This window comes from Archocentrus centrarchus, chromosome 22 (genome assembly GCF_007364275.1).
Source record: "Archocentrus centrarchus isolate MPI-CPG fArcCen1 chromosome 22, fArcCen1, whole genome shotgun sequence".
NCBI classification, from domain to species: domain Eukaryota; kingdom Metazoa; phylum Chordata; class Actinopteri; order Cichliformes; family Cichlidae; genus Archocentrus; species Archocentrus centrarchus.
Genome location: NC_044367.1, coordinates 603015 through 627551, shown reverse-complemented (window position 1 = coordinate 627551; position 24537 = coordinate 603015). Strand labels below are relative to the sequence as shown.

Below are 24537 nucleotides of genomic sequence, written 5' to 3'. Positions count from 1 at the left end.
CGACGAGGATGGGATTCGAACCCACGCGTGCAGAGCACAATGGATTAGCAGTCCATCGCCTTAACCACTCGGCCACCTCGTCCTCGCTGGGTGGTGAGACAGACTTTCTGTTCTCAGACACGTCACAGGAACACCTGTATCCACACCTGAATTTTTTTAATGCGCTCCAAAGCTCAGAACTTCACTCAGCCACGCGCTGCGGCTGTCTCCGGTTCAGATCCCGGCTCGGATCCTGGGCTCCTCCACAGAATTATCTAAATGCAGTAAAAATAATAAAACCTACGAATGAAAATCAAATGAAAAATTTAAACCGACACCAGATCAATAAAAATGTTTAGAAGCATAAGTTAAAGCCAATAATCAGACTCCACCCCTCTCTGTCACAGGTGAGCACACCTGAAGATTCCACACACACTGCTGTATGAAACCTTCCTGTTTCTCAGATTTATAGTATACGTGTTCTGTATTAAAGCCATCTGCACTCTTTTCTCACAATCTCAACCATATTTTTATTTTCTTTAACATCCTTTGATTATTTTAGTTTGTTGCCCCTAAAACTTTGCACTCTCTCACATAACAAGATCTTCAGCTTTTATTTCTATTCTTTATGCTCCTGGTGTGTGTTTATGGAGGCTGGGGGAGGAGGTCTGTGCGTGTCAAAATCCAGTCATGGGGGGGGGGGCTTGACAGTTCACTGTGCACCCCCCACACTGTTCCTCATAACAGGAAGAATAACTGCATACCAGCAGGAGGTGTTTCTCCTTTAAAAAGGAGCTGAGAGCAGATGGGGGGGGTCCGGTTTTCAGACTGCATGTTAAAAGTTGAACCTGCAGAGGGAGCTGCACATCACTAACAGACGCACTGAGCTCCACCTGGCTTCACCTGGAGGCTGTTTCTTCTGCTTTGATCTAAGGCAGGATTATTGAGCTGCTGTGGAAGTGAGTCAATTAACCAGCACTCAGCTTCAGTCTCTAAATGCTGCCTTTTGTTTGCGTGGAAGAATTTCAAGGTGAACCCGACACCTGGCCTCCGTGGGGAGGGAGGACTTCATGTGGATGTGTCAGATCAGCTGGCACTACTCGCCGTTTGCAGACGTGAATGGAGCCAAGTGTGAAGACAGCGCAGAGCAGCGAATGAAGCACTGTTTGACTCACAGCTGAAGGACTGCACTGGCCCTCTGCCACCAACTCAGGAGCTCCAGCCTCCTCTAGAGCTCAGGGAAACAGGGGAAATCAGTTTATGAGAAATATATTTAGGTGTGACGTAGACTCTGTGGGCCTCAAGAGTGGGAGGTGTGGAAGAAACAGGCTGGGTCACAGCACTTAAACCTTAAAGCACACTCATGGTCACATGATTGTGCAGCAATGAATAAACAGGGACATCCAGCCAAGTCCAGAGCGGCTCGAAGCTTCATAATCTGCTCTAAAACACTGGCAGACACCGCTGCTGACCGGGCCGACCTTGACCTTCTGAACCTCCGCAGGCCGCCTGGTGAGGACTTCCTGTGCCCCAAGAAGCTAGCCCCTAGGACCTCCTTCACTCTGTCATCTCTTCACATTTTATTATTTATCTGTGTATGTGGTCATTTTATTCTCCTACCAGAGCCGTAAACATCCACACAGCGAGCAAAGCCTTCACAGAGCAGCGCCTATGAGACTGCAGCAGGACGCTGCAGACAATGCAGAGCTAAATCCACACAGACAGAAGAGACACAATACAATAAAAACAAAGAGAAAATCAATAGCGTGATTATAAAAAAGGTAAATCCTCAAATGCAATCCAGAGCTCGAAATTGATGATTTAACCAACAATAGTGCAGAGTTAACACCAACAAAGGGGAAGAAATTATACTGAAATAATCATTAATATCAACAATAAGCATGCAAAATTAATAAAAAAGTAAAATCAGTCATGAGAAAAAAATGAAAATCTAGACCAGGAGCAAGCAGCTGGTTGTGGGTGGAGACCCCGGGGATAACCAGGAATAATTGGGAATAACTGGGCCCGGACCACCCGAGGGGTTGAGCTGTCTCACAGTCGGATGGAGGAGGTCGGTTTTTGAGCAGGAGTGCTTCTTGGATTTATCGGAGCGGCTCTTTGGAAGTCGTGTTCAGAAGCTCCAACATCAAAGAGCTCCAAAGCGCTCCTTCAGATCCCACAAAGATGCCTGTTTGCTCCCAGGAGGCTCTTGTTTCACCTGGAGCACTCGGACAGCCTCCATCAGGGACTGCAGTTAATCTGAGGACTCTTTTATGGGTTTGTCCTGTGGGAGATTGGGTGGTGCAGGTTGTGTAAGTTTCAGGTTTGTCAGCCTGGAGAACCTGCAGCTGTGGTTTGAGTGGAATCACAGCCCTTCACAGGTAACCGTCTCACCTAGGCTATCACCCGGCTCATCACTGTGTCAGGCTGGGTTGTTCTGTGATTTGCAGGTTTTATCAGCTTTCATACAGAGTGACATAGTTGTTGTTCTCTTTCCGTGCACACCTGTGGGATTTCAGCTTTACCAGCTCAGAAACAGCAGACGTGTGTGTCTGCTGTTCAGAGGGTCGGGGTCTGACCGCGTCCTGACAGCAGCTCCACCATCGTCAGAGCGTGGATTAGAAAGCACTTCACAGACCTGCTCAGGCTAAAAGGTAAGTGCAGAGCATTTATTCCTTCTCGGTGTTCCGAAATAGCAGCCACTTTATGTTTGATTTCATTCCATGCCTAAATCCCAGCTGAGAGATCCACCCCTGTACCGACACACGGATTCAGCGCCGTCTCTCAGCCAGGACCCGGCACGGTTGGACCAGGAGAAACCTGGGGGTGCTCGATGGTGATAAAAGCCCCAGATCCACATTATGTAACCTGCCTTTAAAGTCCCAGTCCGCCATCAGCCAGGTTTCTGCAGGGAGGGAAACTCACGCTTTACACACACACACACACACACACACACACACACACACACACACACACACACACACACACACACACACACACACACACACACACACACACACACACACACACACAAACAGCTCGGTTTGCTGTGATGGCCAACATATCAGCCCACACTGCTGCTTTCTCTGAGCTCCAGCCCAGGTTTAAAATAGCTCGGCTGATATTTGTGAGGGTTTTATATAATCGGCACCTCCTGATCTTCTCTTCCTCTTCATGTTGGAGCTTGTATCCCATTCTTTCTGCCTGAATCTCTTTCACTCTCTCTGACAAAAGAAGCAGGATAAAACTGTCAGAGATTTTCATGGCAGAGGTAGCCAGTCTGCTCTGACCCAGACAGACGTTCAAATCCTCCTCAGCCTTCATCGTGCTGTGGGTCTGAGGTAAATATGCAGTGAGCACAGAGGATGATCGGAGTGCTAATGATCCTGCATTTTACTCTTCCTACGCAAACCAAAGAGCCTGTTTATCTGTGACAGCTTCATCTACCTCTGCTCACTTTACTGCAGGCTGCTGGGTTCTAATAAGCAGCACATATGATGCATTGAAAGAGAGAGGGGTCCAGGAAAGAGCTCAGCCTTCTTAAATGGTCTGTTAGGCCAATGAAGCACACAGCAGCCATATTATTGGTCAGATAATTGCATTAAAAATGCTCCAAAAGGCTCCAACAGCACAAACACGGTCCACAGGTCCAGTTCAGAGACTCCAGTTAGACCTGAGGTGAAGTCTAGCAGACAGGTAGCAGCTACAGCTGCCTACCTGTCAGTAAAAGAGGCCACACCCCCAATAATAAGCAAACTTTAATTATACAGGTGTCCAAAGAGACCAAAGCAGTTTCTGTATCAGGCTGTAAACATGTTTATTTCTGCTGGAAAGTTTAACATGGGAGTGTATGGGGACTGACTCACTGTGGCGCCTCTGCTGGACACCAGAGGAAGTGCAGGTTTTGGTGTTTGTGCAATCACTCCTCAACCCCCCCACCCAAAACAAAACAAAACAAAAAAACCCCAAAAACCCCCCAAAAACCATCAAATGCAGTGTTCAAACTCACATCAGGACCTAAAGTTACATTTTAAAAATCAAGCATTTGTGAATGCGTGTGGACTCAAACCAGGATTCCTTCTCAGACTGAACACAAATCCCTCAGGTTTTCTTCTCCTTGCTTCATCCAGGAACCCTCTGAAGTGCACCTTCCGTGGTGTCACCAGCGCTGAACTTTACCCTGAGGCGGACGAACCGGCCAACATTTCAACATTAAGAGAGGAATCGTTTCTGCTCTCGTGGTGCCGCACACAGAGGACGGACAGAACAGCCGCACGGTGAGCCAGACTCAACAGCCTCCCCTGAAATACAGCAGAAATACAAACTCTGTGAGAGCTTTTTATTTCTGAGGAACCTTTTTGAGTTCTGATCTAGATATTTTCTCTCTCCTGTATTTAGGATTCAAATGGTCATAAAAACAGCAGAGGAACAGCAGCTTCTGGAAACCTGGAGGTTGATGGTTGCTTGCAGTGTTTGTCTGCAAAGCAAATCTGAAAAGGCCCGATGGAAGGATTTTATCGACTTACTGATCTGAAAGCACATTTTTCCAGCCTGAGGGCTCAGTAAAATAATCTAAAATATACAGAAGGGGGCAGCAATAACATCTCAGGAGGGCTGATAGTCTCAGGGCTTCTGATCTTGTTTTGAGGTCTTTACTGTTCTGGTAGAAAATTGTGTTTTGGTTCATGTCTCAACTTTCATTAGAAGTTTTATTTCCCTGTCACTTCCTCCATCTGTCTTATTTTGAAATCACTTCTTTCTTTCTTTCTTCAGTCAGTATTCCTTCTGGTCTGGTCTTCCCACCATAATAAAACCTGTCTCTGCACAGTCAGGTGGTCCTCGTGTATTTCCTCAGTTTCTCCTGGTTTCTGACTCTTTGAAACAGTTTTTGGACTCTGCTTTTTGCTGCTTCGTTTTCCTCTCTGTCTGACCTCCTGGGTGTTTTAGCACAGTCTGATTTTAGACTGTGTCAGTACTGTCTGCTGGGCCGGCCTCTTGTTTCCTCCTTTTCACCTGCTCGGGAGTCTTTACAGGCTCATTTCCTCCTTTTCTGTCCTCCTTTCAGGCACCCAGCCTGCTTTAAATCACTTAGTTTCATTGTTCCTGTGTGGATTTTCCAGTCTTTGCTGCCTTACCGGGATGGAGCTGCTGCACGGATGCCATTTAATAATCCTTTCATGCTGCAGATGCTTTGACCTGTCGTGCAGGTGAGGCCGATTACATCACTGAAGTACAGTGACTCTGACTGCTGGACCAGAGTCACCATTAGTGGAATTACTATTTCCTGCTGCTGTGAAACGAGTCCATGAATCGGATTCTTCTGGAAACAACAAAGTGGAAAGAAAAAATCTGTTTAATATTGTGATATTTTTGGAAAGCTTGTTCTAGTGTCTTTTGCTGTAGTTACTTCAGCAAAAGTATGAATTATTGATTAATTATAAATATTAAGACTTCCCAATGAAAAGAACAAACTGGGAGTTAAACAGACTTCTTCTTATTTCAAATGATTAGAGTGCTGCTACAGCTCACTGCGCTGAGCAGGTGACCTGCACAGGCTTTTTTAGCCTTCATTGTTATATTATTAAATTATTATGAAAATATGTTAAATTATTAAAATAATTTTTGCATGTGAAATTTTAATTTTAAATAAAAAATGAGCATGAAAAAATAATCCAGGCTCTGTTTCCAGGTCTGCAGCTGTGCAAACGCTGCCCTTCCTCTGATTGGCTATAAGAAAGATCTGACCGGCGGGCGGGTGACATCACACATATCGTCTCACAGACTCTGAAACTTTGAACGTGTTTAATATGAACAGCCGGCGCTGCAGCAGGAGAAATGTGACAGGAAAGGAAAGAAGGAGCGGCAGAAAATGTTTAAGATATGATCCCACCTGGGAATCAAACTCCAGCTGCTGGATGAAAGTCTGTCGGCGTGCAGTTTTTATCGTGTACAGGAACACCAGTTTTCCAGTTTATCTGTGACAGCAAAACTGAAACTCATATGTTTCAGCAGGAAATAACAGAGTTTGACCTGAACTTTGGAAAGTGCTTCATTTCAGCACATACCAAATCTTCATCTGAACCTAACTGAGTGGTTTTTATTAACTAAACCTAAGTGAGTGATTCTCTCACTATTAACGCAGCTGAGGAGTAAAAATCAGCAGTGGGTGGTACGCTCATTTTCCCTCTTTAAAACTGGAAAACCTTCATATACATGAACATGAATCTGCAAAGATGAGGTGAAAAATCACAGGAAATCCATGTCCAGGAACACAAACTAATAGATTAAGTGCTGTGAGACTGTTGGGATCATTAAGCCAGAAGTATATTTTGTAGAGAAAACCTGTTCAGGGTCACAGTTTAGCTGAAATATGCAGACGTGTCTGTTATTTAACCAAGAGGCATCTTATAATGTGCACTGACTTATAATAGCTGCTCATGGCAGCACAAACAGCACACGTGAATGCAGGTAAATATTCATGATGATAATGACTGTGATTAATATTATTAAAGGGATCTGGGAGTGCTGCTGCTGATCAGCTCTGTGTATGAGCTGAGGTACAATATGTGTGACTCTTTATTTCACAAGCCTGAGATTCAGCCTTGAATCCTGATGCCTTCCACTTTATATTCTTCTATGCATGTGTGTGTGTGTGTGTGTGTGTGTGTGTTAGATTCTGCTGAGATACAGCAGCCTCTCTTCACACATGCAGTGCATACAAACAGCCAGCACCCACACAGAACAACTCACACACTCATACACCACGACAAAAGCCAGCAGCCACCCACACACACACACACACACACACACACACACGCACATCCGTGCACACACACACACACACCCACCCACCCACACACACACATGCACACACACGCGCACACACACACACACACACACACACACACACACACACACACACACACACACACACACACACGCACACACACACAACAAAAATGTGAAGCAGAAAGACGCCCAGCAGAAGGATGGAGCTGCAGAGAGGCAGTGATGGACGGGGTCTGATGATCTCTGTTAGAATAAAGACAGGAGGGGTTAAACGTGGACACGGTGCCAATGGTCACTACAGACACAAAAAGCCATCAGCACCTCCTCGGTAGGCAGATAAAGGCCGGGCTTTCATGGCACTCCGTGGTGCTGTGGTATTTTCATTTGGCTGCTTTCATTCGTGTCTCTGATGTTTTGGAAAATCACAACGAGCACAAACAGCTGAGCGGGCCTACGCTGGATAATCAGCCAACCAAGAGGGCACACACGACACCTGCTCAGCATGGGTCAGCAAGCACCTGCTGAAGAGCTAAGTGGCTTTTTGTGCTGGTGTGAAAAACATCCGTCTGTCCGTCCGTCCATCCATCCATCCATTCATTGACAGCAGTCTAAGCAGAGAAGCTCAGACCTCACTCTTCCCAGCCACTCCTTCCAGCTCTTCTGGTAGGACACTGAGATGTTCCCAAACCAGTAGAGAGACAGAATCTCTCTAGCATGTCCTGGGTCTGCCCCGGGGTCCCCTCCTACCTGAAATACCACACTTAGCAGGCATCCTGGCCAGGAGGTGTGACAGGAGTGAAATCTAAAAAAAAAACACATCCATGTGATGTTTCAGATGATCGTACAGAGAGAGGAACTCAGGAAAACTACAGCAACAACACACAAGGGTTTGCGGATGCTTCTATCTGAAGCTCGGCGCTCATTATTCTTGAAGAGTTTTCATGTTCTCCCCATGTCTCTGTGGGTTCTCTCTGGGTTCTCCAGCTTCTTCCCACAGTCTAAAGACAGGCATGTTAGGTCAACTAGTGTGAGGGAGATAAAGCGCTGTGTGAATGTGGCCTACAGCACTTTGAGTGCCATAGGTGAAGCCCAGAAAAGCGCTTCAAAAAGAGACAGAGATCTTTTTAATGATGCTGCATCACTGTGGTGATGATGCGACTCGATTTAGGCGCAGATATGTTAGTTTAAGTAAGTACAGTATAAACATAATCTGCAAAACCTGTACTTAAGAGGCAACTTTGGAAGTTATACTGACCAATCACATAAAATGACGACATTAATGAGAATAGAAGAGCTTGATTAATTACAGTAATAACTGTGTGGGTGTTGTTACAGGAGGACTTTAGGCTTTATAACTCAGAGATCTGCACTTTGAGGTTATTGAGGGTTAACTCTGTGTTTTCAGCCTTATAATAATGATCACTTCTTACCAGGTACATCACCATGGTAACCAATGCAGCAGACCTAATCTGCTCCGAAGCAGCTTATTTTCCAGATTAGAGATCAACAGGTTCCAAAAATACCAGTCAGATCTCTGGAAAATCGTGCCACCATTCCTGAAGATCCCTCAGAACTCAGTGCAGAGTCAGAGGCTCTGAAGTCTTTGTGTTTATCTGATGGGCATCAGTAAGAAATCTGGATTCTCAGAAGAATCTTTATTCCCGATTTCTTCCTGTTGGCTGTGACGTCACTGTGAACATGTCAGGAGTTCATTCTCAGCTTCTGTCCCCTGGTTTAACTTTTCAAACTCATATATGTTAATCACCAGCATTTGTAAGTTAATGAGCATCACTCACAGCCTCATAGGTCCACACCCATCAGTCCCTGAAGGCGTTCAGTACGATGACCACTTTATCTGCCTCACTGTGATGAGATAGACCGGGAAATGAAGTCGCCTCTATTTCTGTGTTTACTGTCACTGATCCTCCAAAGTTTCTCCAAATTAGATCAAGAATCAGACTAAATCTGCTCGCATATTTTTTCAGGCTGTGTGGCAAACAGACTGTGTCATCTGGCCCAATAAATCACCACAGTCCCTGCGGTGGCTGTGCAAATGGCACATGGATTATCCATTCATTCCAGTGCTCTCTCTCCCCTTCCTCTCTCTCTCTCTCATTCTCTGTGGCCTTATTCAAAGTGCTCTAATTAATCAGCCTTAAATAGATGGACAGACCTACATTACTGACACAGCTCCTCCTGCACCATGTACTATTGAATACACAGATGGCAGTGCACGCCTTTCACATGCACTGTTTTCTCAAGAATGATTAATCACCCAGCCCAATATCACTGATTTGACATCAATGAAATCGCTGCACCTCTAATTAAAGTTTCATTTCCCAAATTGCACCCAGGGCTTGGATTCCTTGCTCATTTAGATACAACATTCAATGAATTCCAGTTTTATAACATGCAATTAGAGAAAAGCCAGAGAGACAGATGGCAGGGGGTAAAAATAGTGAATTTTCTACAAAATATGCACAGTTAAACTAAAAGCAGCAATTTAGCAGGTAGGCCCACATCCAGAAATGAGAACTAAAAGGTCCAACAGGTTAATAAAGACAGCAAACAGGGGAAGGCAGCAGGAAGAGGAAAAGATGTTGATGTAATGGTTTTATCTGAAACTTGGCTCAAGAAATCTGTAACTGATGATTTCATTTTAGTTGATAGATATAAATTGTATAGGTGTGGTACACTGAAAAAGGAGATGGAGTTGCCATATATGCCGAATCCAACTTTATTAGTTCTGTAACTCTGTCAATTACTAAACAAACGCATTTTGAGATTTTAGCCATCAAAGTCAGTGTATCAAAGAATTCTCACATTAATGCGGTCGGCTGTTACACACCTCCTTCTGCTTCTAAGGATGCTCTTAAATTAATTTCAGATAGCTTATATAAATTTAATGCTTCTGAATTCATCCTTATGGATGATTTAAATGACTGCTTTTCAGGGACCTTAGATTGTTTTAAATATTTGTGTGCCTCCTTAAATCTTGTGAATGTATAAATGCTCCTACAAGGCCAAATCCCAAAGCACACAAAAAGTCTCCCTTACTTGATTTAATCCTAACAAACCCTTCACATAAATATACCTCAACTGGGATATTTTGCATTGATGTTAGTGATCATTGTGTAATTGTTTGTGAATGGAATACAAAAATCCCCAAGTTAAAACCCAGCTATATTTTTAAAAGACATTTTAAGAGTTTTAATGAGCAGGCTTTCCTTCATGATGTGATAGTGATCTAGAGTTACTTTGATCCCAGATATTGAATTAGCCTTGGATTATTTTAATTTAACATCATTATCTATTTGTAATAAACATGCTCCTGTTAAAAAGTTTAGGATCAGTGGTAGGAATAATCCTTGGGTTTCAAATCTTTCAGAGTTAATTCATTTAAGAAATAAGGCTTTAGCCAAAGCAAGACTTTCAAATTCTTCAGATGACTGGAATATATTTACAACCTTAAGAAACAAGTGCACCTTAATGGCTAGCAAATCTAAATCTGAGTTTTATTCTAAGTCTTTCAAAAATAATCTAAAAAAAACCCCTCAACATTTTGGAAACTAATAAAATCCTTATCTCCTTCACATGTTGGTTCACATCTCCCTGAACATATAATGACTGGCTCAAATGAAGTAAAGGACAAAGCTAGCATGATCAGTTACTTTAACAAACACTTTATATGTGCTGGATCTATATTTGATAGCTCAAAGGTAAATACGTCTGTCCAATTTTTTGACACCACAATCAGAAATATAGATTTGTTTGAAGTTTGTTTGATTGATGACAGAAAGTCTGGAGTTCCCAATAATCTTGACCCTTATCTCTTAAGGATCTCAGCAGATATCACTGCAGAACCAGTCACTTACCTTCTTAACCCGAGTCTTCAGTCCAGCTTCATACGTTCTCCCACTACTTAAAGGTGGAGATCCATCAGTGTTGAACAATTACCGTACGATCTCTAAACTTTCAGTGCTGGCTACAATCCTTGAATCTCAGGTGAATATGCAGTTAAAGCAGTTTTTAATCTGACAATAATATTCTAAATGATTTTCAGTCTGGTTTTAGAACTGGGCACGGTACCATTACTGCTGCCACAGCTGTGATAAATGAGTTGATATGTGCCCTAGACAGGAAACAGCATTGCATTGCTTTATTTGTTGATCTGTCTAAGGTGTTTGGTTCAGTAGATCATAACTTGCTTCTGAAACAACTTATTAACGCTGGATTTGGTCCTAAGGCTGTCAAGTGGTTTCAAAATGATCTGGTAAATCAAACCCAGTCTGTCTATATAGAAGGCCATAAATCTGATTATCTTGAGCTGACCAAAGGTGTCCTGCAGGGTTCCATTTTGGGACCCATTTTATTTTCTGTTTTTATAAATCATTTGTGCAAAAACGTTCCAGCAAAAATACATCTTTATGCTGATGATACTGTTATACACACACATGCTTCCTCTTTAATGCAAGCAGTACAAGAACTTCAGAGTGCATTTCATTCATTACAAACTGCTCTGCTGGATATAAAATTGGTTTTAAATGCTAAGAAAACAAAATTCATGGTCTTCTCAAAAGCTTGACCACAGGGGTTTGAGGATACTGTTACATCTGATGGCAAAAACATTGCAAGGGTACATGCCTCCAAGTATCTGGGTATATGGATAGATGGTAAACTTCTCTTTAATGTACACATTGCAAATCTTATTAGGAAGCTCAAAGTGAAGATTAGTTTTTACTTTAAAAATAAATCTTGCTTTTCAGCTAATGCCTGTAATTGATTATGGTGATACACTGTATATGCATGTTTCCTCTTCATTTCTAGAGTCTTGAGTCAATGTACCATGCATCTTTATGTTTCATTACAAATGCAAAGTCTCTGACTTGCCACTGCCTTCTACGATTGGTGGGTTGGCCATCACCGACAATTCAAAGAAAACAGCACTGGTATATTTTCCTTTATAAAGTCATTTTATGTAAACTTCCAGTTTACCTCTGTACCCTTCTGCATCCTCGTACCAATAGCTACCAGCCATGCTCTTCAAAAAGGTTGCTTTTTGATGTACCTAGAGCTAGGACAGAGAGGGAAAACAGCATTTTCTCGCTATGCACCTTGGACATGGAATAATTTACCGAAAAACCTCAATTTAAATATGCCTCTATGTGTTGGTGAATTTAAATGCATAATAAGGAATGCAGTGAAGGAGACTTGTGGATGTTTCTCTTGAAAATTTAATGTTTTAATGTTTTATATCATGGCTATTTTATATTTTACATTGTTGCGATTTATATTTAATATGATGATGATGATGATACTTTATTGATCCCACAATGGGTTAACTGAACACCCATCCAAGAAGACAAACAGAACAAACATGGGGAGGTGAGCTGTGGCCATGCTGCCCCCCTTCTGGAGGCGCTGCCATTAAAAAGACAGAAACAATAGTGAAAACATATAAGGATGAGTGAGGGAAAAAAATCATCTCATACTTTGTATACATACGCACATACACAGTATAAGGTTACAGAAACCTCTGTGACAGAGCAGAAACATATAGCATGAGAGCACTAGGGTGGGGAGGGATGGACAGGGGAGCCAGCGGAGGCGGGGGTGGGGGGGGGTCAGGCTACTGTGGGGCTGACTCAAACTCCCTCCTCAGCTAACAGCTCTGATAAGATGTAGAGTTCATCAGCAGCGAGGTCAGGGAGATCAGTCCAACACAGGTCAGAAGAAGACAGGATGGCGGGGGGGTAGAGCATCTGTTTACAAACATCTCAGAGACAATTTGATAAGCGGCAGTCCAAGAACGCCAGGGAGCCAAATTCCTGATTCTACGACTTGTTTTGGTACAGACTGTACTGGTTAATTTGTTGACAGCCTTCAGTCTTTCTGGCACCTCTCTGTGGAGAAAAAATCCAAGTCATCCAAATCTTCTTGGTTCGTTCCTTCGCCGTGCAGAAACAGATACATACATCTCCAAGATCTTACCCCTCCATTCAGCTCCAGATACAGAGTCTGAGTTTGAGTCTGTACCTTCCCGCGTTCCCGTCATAAGCAGCCTTACCAAGGCCAGACAGCTGCCTAGACTTCCTGAATTGCAACGACAAGCCAGGTATCTCCAGGTCCAATTCAGAGAGACCCCAGCGTCAATAAGCCAAATCTGTGTGTATTCCATTGACAATAGGGCCAGGCACGTCATCTTCCACACCACACAGGAATCCATAACGTAGCCAGCTGGAATGTCAATTAATAAGCGGGAATAGGGTTCTCCTTCCCCCAATCTCCTCATGGTGAAAATTTGATAAAAACAATGGCGTTGAGAGACCAGCTGACCAGATCCATAATTATAAATTCTAGTTCGGAAGTTGTGTGAAGAGAGGCTCTAAAGCAGCAAAGCAGAGGGAAAAAGGAAGGGCTGGGGAGAGAAGAAAAGTGCGACCGTCTCCACTGAGAGCTGAAGAGAAAAACTCTAATGTTGTATCTTTAATATATTGAGATGTTTTTGAGTTTATATGGCTGCTATTTTTGCCATCCATCCATCCATCCATGCATCCATGCATCCATCCATCCATCCAAACTCGGGTCATGGCGGCAGCAGACTGAGCAGGGTCAGGATTGTGCAGTAGAAATTATTACTCAGGTTTAAAATTGAAGCTGCACTGAGATTAAACTTTTTGTGCAAACACTTCAGCAGAGCTGCTCATGCTGATTAACGCTGATGATCCTAACCCTCACCCTATGCAGTCAGAACTCCAGTAAATCATTTTAACTGATTTCATTTCACCTTTCTGATTTCTTTCCAAAATATACTACCACTGATGGGGGCATCATTAGCAGTGACTTAGACTTCAGGCACACGGGCCTGCAAACCGGTCAGTGATCACAAATCACAAGGTGAAACATGTGCCTTACCTGATTGGTTTTGAGTGGTTGCTGGCAGTTGCTGTAAAATTGCTAAAGCAATGATGTTGCCTGTTGCCTTCAAAGTAAAAGTGCAACTTTTACTTTGAAGGCACAGGAGAGAAAACAATCTCGATCAGGTTTTGTTGTTAAGCTTGAAGGTCCTTCTTTACCCTGGAAATGTCTGAGTGACCAAAACCACACTGCAACTGAGGTATTTCCTCTTCAGTCCAAACTTTGTTCAGTTGTTTCTTTATTTTTCATTCACTGGCTGTCCTCACAGTAAGTGTTCACACAGGCTGGACATTAAAGTCTCAGCTTTAATCTGAACATGTGTTTGTATCAGTGAAGTTTGGAGGTTTGAAAATAACAGCCAAGGAGGTCATGATTTTGATAGTGTTTGCGTGTCATTCTGTCTGTAAACCTGATAGGTGGAAAAGTTTTGAATGAATTCTGATAAAACTTCATAGGGGTGCAGAGGTCAGAGGTCATGTTAACAATCCACTTATACTTGGCTCACATCCACCACGAGGTCTTCAAGGTCAACTTCATGATTTATTGGTTCAAAATAGAAAAAGAGACTTTTAACTTAGAAACCGATTCTTACAAGTGTGGTGTGTGTTGTCAACCTATAGAAAGTACTGTATAAAGATTTAAAATATCAGCCCACATTTGACCTCTGACCTCTCTTTAACATTTCACATCTGCCTTTCTTTTAAGTTGACCTCAAAATGTTTTCTATCTTTAAAGAAAGTGTCAGGAGAAAGTGAATGAGCTGCCAGGTTAGTTAGAAATATGCTGCAGTATAATGTTATATAATAAGCTGCAGTTATTAATCAGTCCCTACTATCCGTGACCTACTCCTACATGTTGGTGAAATCAAAGTAAACCTGTCTCACTGCCCTGATCTGATTTTTACTGCACTACAAACTCCTTAAAATATGTTTAAAAAGAACAAAGAAAACAAAATGAATATGTACAAAATATTATTCGGTGGGGCTTTGAGTGCTTCTTATTAGTTTTTAGCTTTAGTTCATTTTGACCTTTTGTCATTTAGTGTCAGGGAGTTTCCAGAGCGGTTTTTCTTGTTTCAGTTTATTTTTTATTCTTTGGAAATGTTTAGTTTTTATTCATTTCAGTGGCAGTTTTATTCATTTTTCATTATTGTTGTATGGAGGGTAAATGTCAGAGGCAAGATGCAGCTTTTACAATAAAAGCAGAACGCTCATGGTCTATTAGACCTCCAGAGTCCATCAAAGCCTCATCAGGTCAGCTAACAACTAACAATACTAAAAGTTTAGGTTTCCAAGCTCACAGAATAGACTGAATTAGATTACATTTTTTCCCAAAAGGCTAGTTTTTATTTTTATTTTAGCGATCTAAACCTTTTTTTTTCCAGTTCTGGTTTTAGTTTTTATCTCAGTTTTAGTTAACTCCAATAACCTTGGGTCACAGAAGCAGCTGCCTGAATGGCGGCTCCAAAGACACCAGCAGCTTCTTTTATCTTCAGCTCTCCGCTGTGGAGTCTGTCTGCCCTCAGTCTGATCTTCAGCAGGTGAAGTGAAGGCTATTCACCTCTGCACCCTGAGAAGCTCTTTGGTTGCTGTGACCGGATGTTTCTGGTCTTTGTCCTGCTGAGAAAGACAAATGTTGTCCAAAGACTTCTGAAGCATTTGTCTGAATAAAAGAACAGAACACCTCGGCATTCATCCTGCTGCCTCTCAGTTCCTGCCTCAGCTCAAAAGGTGTAAAAGCTGCATTGGTCTGCAGCACAAATCCACATCGTGTAAGTGGAAGGTTCTGGGCTTTGACCCGGGGTTCCCATCCCATTATTCTCTATTGTTTTTGAACATTTTTAAATTACACAGAATGATCCAATTTTGACCCATTTGTCATGGTTTGTAGTGCAGTCTGACTTACTTCTTCTGGAATAACATACCAGGATAAGACTGAGAATAAACAGGCCACAGTGAGTCACATTCACCATCAACTTTAGTCTTTATTTATACAATAATGCGCTTTAACAAGGCTTGAGAATATGGCACACAGTAAGATTTCACATAAATCATCTTTTTCCAGCTAAAAAAACCATCTCAGGTCGTAAATGTTAATCATCATGAAGCTTTACCAGTGATCAGCATTGATATGAACAGCAAATTATTATGCATATGGCCTGATTTTACAAAGGTCAGCAGAGGATGTGGTATTTATCCATCACAGTGAAACTAGATGTCTCGCCACAGTTTGACGCAACAGAAATTGAACAATAAAGTTCGACTCATCCATTCATGTGAGCTTTGACTTCTTTCTTCCATCAGACTGTAAAGCAGCAGGTCATTCCAGCTGAACACAGGTTCTCAGGTGAAGCACATCAAAGAGCCAATAGTTGAATCAGTTAAAATAAAAAATTCAGGTTATATTAAAGAATGAAGGAGCAGTGTCACATAAACAACCTTTTTCAGATTCAGCCTGAACACAGGGTCAGTACAAAGAGGCAGAGTGGGTCACCACACAGACAGTCCCATTTCTGCAGGAAGAAACAGTCAGCTTCAAACGAAGAGCACAGCCGGAGCTGGCAGGGAACCACTGAGAAGCTGCCTGAAGCCCGACTGCGGAGCTGCAGGGGGAAACTGGCTCTGCAGACTCCATCTGCAGCCATTTTCAAACCTGTTTTTATATAGAACCAAGAGGAGGAGACGAGGGGCAGGAGTACAACAACACATACAGTCCTCGCCTCCACGTTTATATATTGCTCATATGTGAAAAGTGGGTGGAAGGTGTCCAGATTCTGATTTCCATTTTGCACAATGCCATGCTGGATTAGAAACAAAGCAAGCAAAACTCAAAGACCAGACCCGATTTAAATCCAGCTGGACTCCCCTTCACGCTCGTCTGTGTGCACCTCTGGACCTTTCCATCACTCCCGGGATGTCCTGTTCAGATCACTTGCATGACCTCAGTCAAACATTGACTTCTGGGTCACACTGACCAGACTTCCAGAGTTACCTCCTGCCACTTCAGCTTATCCTCTGAAAGATTTCAAGTTGAAGAGTTATGATTCGGAGTCAGTGGAAGATATCCAGCATGCAGCTCAGATGCAGAGTGCAGGTTGTCAGAACGAGACTTACAGGTAAAGGACACAGAGCTGGAAGTAGAGCTGGAAGTGGTTCAGTGGTGCACAAAGAGGCGATTCTGAAGCTTGTATGACACCAGACAGCAGATTTATGAAACAGAGGTTACTGGCACAGCTTTACAGACTTCCAAAGAAGAAGTTTCAGCTCTCCATCATAATTTCAAGTATATAGAACAACTTTATTGTTTGCGTTTGTGGCCTTCATCATCATCAGGGATAGGACCCCAGCTTCCAAATTCCCAGAATTCCAAGTCTGTTCATGTTGGAAAGCTTTTGGTAATTTGATTTTTTGCAAATTTCAAATAAATGTATGTACAGCTTTACTTATTTATGATAAAATACCCACATTACTTTTACTGCGACAACTGAGAGCTGCTGACTCTGATTGGCTGGCAGCTGTATGTGTTTGGGGGCTTTTCAGTTGGGGAGGAAACAATGAGTCTCAGCTAAAAAGCTCAGAGCGACGCTGTTTGTCTGAAAAGATAATCAGGTAATTAGAGTTTGCAGGTCTGAGCGGCAGCTGCAGGGGGATGTGACCAAAACTGCAACATGGAGGAGGACACAGATACGAGACAGACAGAGAGAGAATGTGACTCTTCTTTTACTAAAATAATGTTTTACAGACACATTTGGTCATGGTGGCTTTTTAAATTTGCCTGGCTTTTTTTTTTCTCCAAAAAAACCTGGCAGGACTTTGCGTCCAGCCCAGATGAGGAAAAAGATGATGTTAGTGCTTACGTGATGCATTTACTCCCAAAGGCTGAGCTGCAGCTGGAAGATGGTATCAGTGGTGATGGCAGAGGAGACTGAGGACGGGCAACACAAAGGTGGAGAAGAAGGACAGAACTTTAAATTCCACCACAGGCGACATAACCAGCTGGAAAACCATTCAGACTCAGCTTGGAGATATGATTGTTTCCACAGCAATGTGAGCTTTTATAAAGCACGACTGAAACAAGGAGCTTAAAGTGGGCGAAGCCTTAGATCCAGCTCATCGGCCTTCCTGTGTGGACTCAGCTGTTATCAGCTGACCTCTCTTACTGCTGCTCTGAGCTTCCAGACAACTGCGGTCTACAATAAAGTAAAAGGTGTTATGCAGACTGTCAGGGCTGCTTTCCAACCCTCGTCTATTCATATAACACCAGTTTACAGCATCGGTCTCAAGGTGATTCAGACAGTAAGGAAAGGCCCCACAATATTAAAGAGAAAACCCCAACAATCAGGCAGTCCTGTATAAGCATCACTTGGTGAGTCTGGGGAGGAAGAACTCCCTTTTAACAGGTTGAAACCATCAAGAGCATGAAGATAAGAGAGAGGCGGCCATCTGCTGAGACTGGTTGGAAGATGAAGGGAAAGAGAGAAGATAAAAAGGAGAGCGGAAGGAGATGAGAGAGAAGACAAAAGTTAATGAGATGCAGCAGGGGTATATAAACACACGAGGAATAAAAGACGGGAGAGAAGTGCATCATGGGAACCCCCCAGCAGCGTAACTAAGGGATGGTTCAGGGTCACCTGATCCAGCCCTAACTATAAGCTTTATCATAAAGGAAAGTTTTAAGCCTAATCTTAAAAATAGAGAGGGTGTCTGTCTCCTGAATCCAAGCTGGGAGCTGGTTCCACAGAAGAGGGGCCTGAAAGCTGAAGGCTCTGCCTCCCATTCTACTCTTAAGTATCCTAGGAACCACAAGTAATGAATTACATTAGTCCAGCGTAGATGTAATACATGCAGGAATTAGCTTTGCTGCAGGTCACTTTATCTCTGTTTTTTTGTTAAAGCTAAAGTTAAGATCAGGAGTCTTTATTTTAAATTCATGGCAGCGGTGTCATCAGGATCAAACTCATATATTTGTGTTTACGTGCAACATATTTAATCAAATCACTACAATGAAAGAGATGCAGAAAAGCCTGGGGGCAGGTGGACTTCTCCCAGCACAGGAGTACTCATCTGTTTCTCCTGCCAGAGGAGGTCAGTGGGTGCCCAGGGGGTCTCCTCACAGCTTATTTCTGCTTTTCCTGTTAAACGAGGACTTTCGAGGATTTCTGGGTTTTGTTGTGCATCATAAAAACATCCAGGAACATCTATTTATTGCATTCTAATGTGAGGGGAAAAAAAAACATTACCCATTTGAGACCTTCATCATTCATTAACTCTGTCCTGATTAACATTCACCTCAAAGACATTCAGACAGTCAAAAAAAGTCAAAAAAGAAAAAGCTGCAGCTTTAAAAATAGAGCTATGTTAATGAAACACTTGATTCCTCTGTGGTTGTGCTTGTAAATCTGTGCTTAAAAGCCACAGAAAGAAATCTGTCACTGAACCTGACAGGTGCGTATAAGGCCCCACCAAATCCTGTTGGTTTACACAGAGCAGCAGCGTCATCATCATCATCATCATCATCATCATCATCATCATCGTCATCGTCATCGTCATCGTCATCATCATCATCATCATCATCATCCCTGATGCCTGATTGGCAGTTAAAGCTGCTCTTGGCATGAAAAACATCATCATATCCCAGCTATGGTAAAAATGCAGAAATGTTTAGTCATCCTTCAGACGTGCCCTCACCTTCATTTTAAACACGAGCACATTCGGGGCCAGATTTACTAACTGGGGAACGTTCTGCAAAGACGCAGCTGATGCATTTCAGTAATGAGCGACGCAATCAGGCAACAGAGCAACAGAGCAGGTCGAACATGAGCAGACGTCATGGGGGAGCGATTAATCCACTGACCTAAATGACACAGTGCATGTGCAGGTTCAGATCAATGAGAGGCAGCTGATGTGTCCACTGTTAGAAAGGACTGTGTGTGTCTGTGTTTGTGTGATGCACCTGAGAGCTCAGCCAGAGGAGGATTACAGACTGTTCTACCATTTAAACCTGAAATCAGCTGACCCGTAGGATGTGCAGAAGAAGAACACAAACATTTTCTGACCAATCCGAGTGTTGATGACGTTACTGTCACTGTGCCGCGTCAGCTGCATTTTGACAAACGTTTCAGTGTGTTCTGTAAAAGAGCCAAAACTACAGAGAAGGAAAGAAAGGCTCACTGCAGCAAGTAATTAGGCTGCTTGTGATCCACCTATGGCCTGGATGAGTCCTCTACTGGGCAGCGTCATTAAACTCTGGTCAGTTAAGCTCTGCTACATGTATGTAACATTAAAATATCAGTGTTATTGAGGACCAGAAATATGTGGAGTTTAGCTCTAAACGTTAAAGGTGAAGAGCTACAGGACACAGCAAAAATGTTCTCATTCTGATAACATCTCAATCCAAATAAATCAGCAGGCACTAAATAAAACATGCTTTTGATCAGTGCAAACTGCAGTAAACTGTCTGCTGCAAACTTTAGTAAAAAACCACCTTCGATTCTCTGAGGCCTCAGTCACACAGGCCTAGAGACCTAGTTGCTGGAGGTTGCTGGTTGTCACTAGTGTGAAATTGCTCTCAAAGAGGTATATGGGTAATCTCTTTGTGTTTCAGTTGCTAGGAAATTGCAGCAGTCACACATAGTTTGCATGGAAGAGGCACAACTTTTACTTCAAAGTACTGCTGCAACCAAAAGATGCAACTTTCACTTTAAAGCCGAGTGCTCCCCGTTTCCGGTTTGCATCACACTTTTTCAAGTTTCACTACCGCTCGGTGAGTAGTTGGCAAGTGTTTGCAGACAAGTCAGCAAACTATGAACAACTGTGGCAATCTGCTAGTGACCAAAGCAATCAGTGAGCAAAAGTGCAGCGCTCTCTTTTCACCCAGCAACCTCTTCCAAACCGGTGGGAATACTACCTTTTCCCTAGCAGTTTTGCAACACCTGAAAAAGTTTTTGCAGTTACAAACCGTCGGTAAATCTGGCCCTCGGAAGTTTGCTCTTATTCTCAATTTCAAATTAAAAGCAAAATTAAGAAACAAACAACAAAATTAAACCTGATTGGAAAAAACTAGCCTGTCAGGCCACAACGTCCCACACAACCTTTGTCAGCCTTATCCATTCAGCTTCTCTCATCAGTGACCTGACAGCCCTGCACTCTCTTTGGAAGGTGCTACCTGTATCATTTTTAACATCAGTAAACAATAACCACATTCATCATGTAATGATTCAACAGCAGGACCACTGCTGGGATGACTGGCAGTTCCACCTGCCTCCCCGCTGGCTGCACTTCGCTTTGGATTCGGAGGGAAATCTCCTGGATTGCTTTGCTTTTCAGCGCAAACACAGCTGAAGCTGTGACAAACGGTGGCGGGGAGTGAGAAAAAAAGTCTCCAGCATGTTTATCCTCCTCAGTAACACCAAAGATGGAAGGAGGAGGATTATGGGAGAAGGAGTCTGTACTCTCAGCACAAATAAACCTGGTGTGAGACAAAGACGACCAATCATCTCAGCCATGGTCTCGCTGTTTATGGCACTTAAAACAAACTACCTGATGATTAAAAATGTTACACATAAAACCTCTGAGTGAGTCTAAGACTGTATTTACAATCAAAACTTGGCTGTATAAATGAAAATTTAACTCAGCCATTATTATACATATAAACACTTTGCATGTATGAAACACAGGAGCTCGTTCTCACCCGCAGGATGTCAAATACTGCCGTTTGTCAAACCACCTGTGTCAGAGAAACAGTACCAACATATACAGACCCTTGGCTTTGAACCATAGACTGTATGTAAAGATGGACCTAATCACTGTGTTAGCCATTAGTTTGTCAAGTCCCCTTGTGAAGCCTCAGTTTGAGCATTTTAGCAGCTGCCATGTTGATCTTTTGGAGCCCCTACTGGGCCTAAAAAATGGGGATTATTTGGTATGCTATAACCTGAGTTAGCTAATGTATGTTACTAGCCATTTTGCCTATATATCAAAAACAAATGGTGACTCTGTAACCTGGTGGTTTACACCCAGTGAGTGAATGCTCCCTGGTTCGATCCTGGGAAGAGACAAATCCTTTTGGGCTTGTGTCAGGAACGGTGTCTGGTGTAAAAATCTGAAAAATCAAACATGCAGAGCTACCTGCTGAGGACAAGGGAACAGCTGCAACTGGCTTATAATTCAAAAAAGCACAAGAATAAAAATAATTGCAGTCTAATTGCAGATTATTGTGGGTTAGATCATTCTTTGTCATGATTTGGTGATTTCTCAGCAGTACATGCTGACAAGTGGGAAATAAACTCCATGCCATCTCGGTCTCTGCAGCCTCTGTGTGCACAGATCTCTGGCTGCATCTCTGCACTGCATATTCCATCTGTGCCACACATTAGCTGTTAATAGCACTACATTAATTGCACCACCCTTCAGCCTGTGCCAGTTGAAACCACAAGGTTAACAACCTCCAGCTGGGAGCAGCACACAGATACAGATACCTGCTAATTAGTGCTCATTAACTCCAAATAAAATCCTAGAATCTCACTCAGTAAACTGAAGCTGAGTCTGTTAGTCCAATGAAGTGCACAGCAGCCATATTATCAGTCAGATAACTGCATTAAAAAATGCTCCAAAAGGCTCCAACAGCACAAACAGGGTCCAGAGGTTCAGTTCAGGGACTCCAGTTTGCTGAGGTGAAGCCTAGCAGACAGCTAGCAGCTACAGCTGCCTGTGTCACCATCCACCTGTCAGTCAAAGAGGTCACGCCCTTGATAATGCAGACTTTAAGCCTGAATCCAGTTGAAACAGTTGGGTTAGATACAGCTGTTATGAAGGGGGAAATGAGCTACAGAGACCAAAGCAGTTTCTGTATCAGGCTGTTTATTTCTGCTGGAAAGTTTTACATGGGAGTATATGGGGACTGACCCATGGTGGCGCCTCTGCTGGATGGTAGAGGAACTGCAGCTTGCTGGTTAAGCACTAGCTTCATTGTTCAGATCCTGAGTTTCCCAGCTGATCTGAACATGCTGGGTATCCTTAAACATCCTTTCAATGTGTCGTGTTGCAAACATATTTTAACCCAACACATAACACAAGTTATTTAGTGCACAGGAACACAGGAAGTGGAAGTAGACACAAACATTTGTCTCCTGATTGCCGCCTAGATTTTATTAACTGCCAGCTCTCCTGCTTCTACCTGTGGACTTTGTTACTGTTTCAAACTGGACCAGCGTCCATGCACAAACACCAAAGGCTGCCTCACACAAATCTCTGACATGCCAGCAGGTTCGACAGAATGGCAGTGTTTGACTTCATGTGAACGAGGGCGTGTTGAACATAGAATATAGCATGTATCTGTAAGCATATTGCTCAGTTATAACATTCACAATTTCAGTCTACATGATAAATAAAACATTTAAATTAAACGCTATTGTTAAATCCTTCCAGTAGTTATTCACATTCGTCACACACACAAATATTAATAATTTGCTCAATAATTATCTCCATGTTCAAAATATATTATCAACACACTGTTAAACACACTGTAAAGTTGGCTGTGATTATAAAACACTGTAAAATACACTGTAATGTTCAACCTCAGCCACTTTCTAAAAGTCAGTTTTTAAAAGATACTGTTTGATGTGGGGGAGCAGATATAATTCAATATGAAGGACGAGGCACATTTACACTCTTACATCCTTATAAACACAACATCAGAGAGCAGCAGAAACCACTTTCTCCAACTCAGATCATTTTTACGTGTTATTCTAATTTAATTCCAGCACAGTTATAATATTTGAATGCAGGCAAACAGGCCAGGTTATTGGATGTGAGCTTGAGGGTGGATTTCCCCTTAGAGTACATTCAGCAGAATAAAAATCCAACAGAATTATTCAGATCTATTATTTTAACAGAGAATAATGTGAACATATAACTAAGAAGCCAACCCTGTGTTCTGAAATTTGACAGTCAGTAAAACGCTATAGTAATGATGCTCTTTCTGTGAAGACTCACCATCCATCTCAACTTAAGGAGATATATGATAATAACAATAAAGTGATATATATATATGATAATTTCTTGAGTAATCGAAGAAAATGCAACAACTCTTTAACGCAGCCTTTACAAGGTCAACGAAGGCAACGACAGCAGCGAGATGCAAAATTCAGAATATACAGGCAAAAGCTGCAGGTCTACGTAGAGTTAAAGATCTTTTCTACCTTTCTTTGGCCCATCAAAAGCTTCTCCGAACAACCTTTTCTTTCAGAACTCAGCCAGAGGACGATGATGATGGTGACGATGATGAAGATGATGAAGATGAAGGGGTGGGTCTGTAGAACTCGTCACTTTCCAGTTCAGTAAACCTTCCCACAGATGATGATGACATTGCTTCCCTCTCTTTGTCCTTCTTGCTTCCTGTGCAAACGGACCTCTGAGCAGGTTTAAACTGCCACGTTACCTTCTTCGTTGACGACTGCTCCACACTTGACATTGTCTTCACTGGTGGAGTGATGGGTTGAGTTGCCAAGGGAACGGCGGATGTTGCTGCCATGCTGGTGGTAACCGCGGAAACTCTGACAGCTCTGCCATTGTTGTTCTTGTCCTGCTCTGTGAAGAGCTCGCTAAGTACTTCAGGTTCAGTGGTTTCTCCAAATAAGTCCCAGTCAGGTTCAGCAGGCAACCGCTTTGGCCGCACAGACTTGCTCCCAGCAGCGGAGCTCCTCGAGGAGCGGCTTGGATCAGAGTCAGATAGGTCTGAGTCCCAGTCACTGTCCCCTGCCACCGAACCACAGCCCAGCACTGACACGTCAACGGGTCCTGAACCTGAACTCTCCGAATCAGACTCCCTAGAAAACAGAGCAGACAGAAAGCC

General features: G+C 42.9%; 1 non-coding gene across 1 annotated transcript; it reads right to left on the bottom strand.

The window, feature by feature from the left end:
• Positions 1 to 82, bottom strand: trnas-gcu (transfer RNA serine (anticodon GCU)). Its single transcript has one exon. It is a non-coding gene; the product is annotated as a tRNA-Ser (tRNA).
• Positions 83 to 24537: the final 24455 nt, after the last annotated feature.